The 2,463-nt window shown below is 40.1% G+C and overlaps 1 non-coding gene across 1 annotated transcript; it reads left to right on the forward strand.

The window, feature by feature from the left end:
* Window positions 1-487: 487 nt before the first annotated feature.
* LOC112730861 (small nucleolar RNA R71) lies at window positions 488-591 on the forward strand. Its single transcript, XR_003166666.1, has one exon. It is a non-coding gene; the product is annotated as a small nucleolar RNA R71 (small nucleolar RNA).
* Window positions 592-2,463: the final 1,872 nt, after the last annotated feature.

Here is a 2,463-nt window from a genome sequence, read left to right on the forward strand (position 1 = left end):
GTTGTGGTTGTAAGGTTTGTGGTTTTGTGGTTGGGTTTGTTGGTTCCCCCACCCAAAGTTTGGGTGATTTTTCCATCCTGGGTTGTAAGTGTTGGAATGTGGATCATATGATTGCCTTTGTTGGTTTCCCACATAGTTGGCCTCTTCCCAATCACCTCCTTCAATGCTTACTTCCTCTTGATCTTGTGTGTGTATTGCAGCCACTTGCTTTGTTTCTAATTGCCTGGTAAGCTCTGCTAGTTGCTTGGCAAACACCTTGTTTTGGGCTAGAATTGTATCAACATGGTTCAGCTCCATGACTCCCTTAGTGTTGTGCCTCTCTGATGCATAGTAGTACTCATTCTCAGCCACTGTCTCAATCACTTCAATGGCTTCTTCCACAGTCTTTTTCCTGTTCAATGAACCTCCTGATGAATGGTCTACAGCCTTCCTTGATTCATAACAGAGTCCATCATAGAAAATATGCAATTGCACCCAATCATGGAACATGTCTGGTGGGCATTTCCTTGTCAAATCCTTGAACCTCTCCCATGCCTCGTAGAGAGTTTCACCATCTTGTTGTCTAAAAGTTTGAACCTCAGATCGAAGCCTATTGACTTTTTGTGGGGGGTAGAAACGTGCCAGAAACTTGCTTTCCACCTCATCCCATGTTGTTAGACTCCCCCTTGGGAATGATTCCAGCCACTTAGCTGCCTTGTCCCTAAGTGAAAATGGGAACAAAAGCAGTTTATAGGCATCTTCCTGGACTCCATTGGACTTCACAGTGTCACAAATTCTCAGGAATTTTGTGAGATGTTGGTTGGGATCTTCATTAGCACTCCCACCAAATGAACAATGATTCTCCACAAGTGATATTAGCTGTGGTTTGAGTTCAAAATTGTTGGCCTGAATGGGTGGTTTCTGAATGCTGCTACCACAATTCCCAGAGGTTGGGTTTATGTATGAACTAAGAACCCTCCTCTCAGGAATGGCATTGTTTCCATCAGCTCTCTCATGGTTGTGAACTTCTCTATCCATGTTGAGATCTAGAGCTTCCTCAAAATTGTCCTCAGATTCTCCTTCAGATTCTTCTTCTCCCAGTACTCTCTTCCCTCTTGCTTCCCTTCTAAGTCTATGAAGGGTCCTCTCTGGTTCGGTATATGGAGGAGTTGATGTCTCTCCTCTCCTACCTGTCATACAAGAACACAACACAGGCAACAAACAAGTGAAATACTCTTGGTTAATGGAAGAGTATGGTTAGAGCAATTGAGGAATTAATTCAAACAGTTAGTGAGTCAGTGAGTTAGTTGCTTGAATTTAAAGGCATAAAGAAAGAAAGCATGTAACAGAGTGCAGAAATTAAAATTCAACAAGTAACTTGTACTGAATTAATCAAAACAAAAAAAAATGCTCAATCTAGTTAACTTCCAATTGGAGAATTGTCAATCGAAAACCAATCCCCGGCAACGGCGCCATAAACTTGATGCGCATAAACTTGTTATGCTACGATTTAGGAAATTGCACGATCGGCAAAATTCCTTCCGGCAAGTGCACCGGTTATCGTCAAGTAAAAACTCACAATAGAGTGAGGTCGAATCCCACAAGGATTGGTTGAGTGAGCAATTCGGATTAGAAGTGTGTTCTAGTTGAGCGGAATCAAGATTTAGATGAGAATTGCGGAATGTAAAATTGGCGGGAAAAGTAAATGACAAGAAATTGAAATGGCGGAATCTTAAATTGCATGAATTAAAGAGCAGAATGTAAATTGCTGAAATTAAAAGGGAATGGGGGTGATTGCATGAATTGAGTTGCAGAATGTAAAGAGAAAGTGGAAATCAAAAATGGGGAATTCATTGGGTGTTAGGAGATATTGAGATCTCCGAATCAAAACATGTTTATCTCTTCCTCAACCAATGCGTTCATTAAATTTTGCTTGGCAATCTTATATGATTGGATCCCAATCCCTTGGCTCACCAATTCTCTCTAAAAACAAACAAATTCCCAATCCCTTGGTTTAAATGTTCATAAGAAGAGATGATGCTCGATCACTGATTATACCACACAGTTTCATGAACCACAATTTGGTAGGATTACATGTCACAATATCCATCCAAACCCCAATCCAATTCACTGTGAGAAAGCTTCTCTAGCATGAATCCTCCATTCCTTTCCCAAGGTTCCGAAGGATTCCAATTATGGGTAGTTTCTTTCCCAAGACAACTACCCAATGGAATTAGATCGAGAAGCTTTCTAACAAAATTCAAGAGAAAAGATTGAAGAAGAAGATAAACTATTATTGATTCATTGAATTACAATAGAGCTCCCTAACCCAATGAAAGGGGTTTAGTGAGTCATAGCTCTGAATTCAATTACAAAGATATGAAAACTAGCTAAATGAAAAGGAAAAAAAGTCCCCTCCTAACTTGAATTCTATCCTATTTATACACTTTCTATATTGAGCTTCTGTTGTGTTTCTTGGGCTTT

The sequence above is a fragment of the Arachis hypogaea genome, chromosome 12, assembly GCF_003086295.3.
Source record: "Arachis hypogaea cultivar Tifrunner chromosome 12, arahy.Tifrunner.gnm2.J5K5, whole genome shotgun sequence".
Classification (NCBI taxonomy): domain Eukaryota; kingdom Viridiplantae; phylum Streptophyta; class Magnoliopsida; order Fabales; family Fabaceae; genus Arachis; species Arachis hypogaea.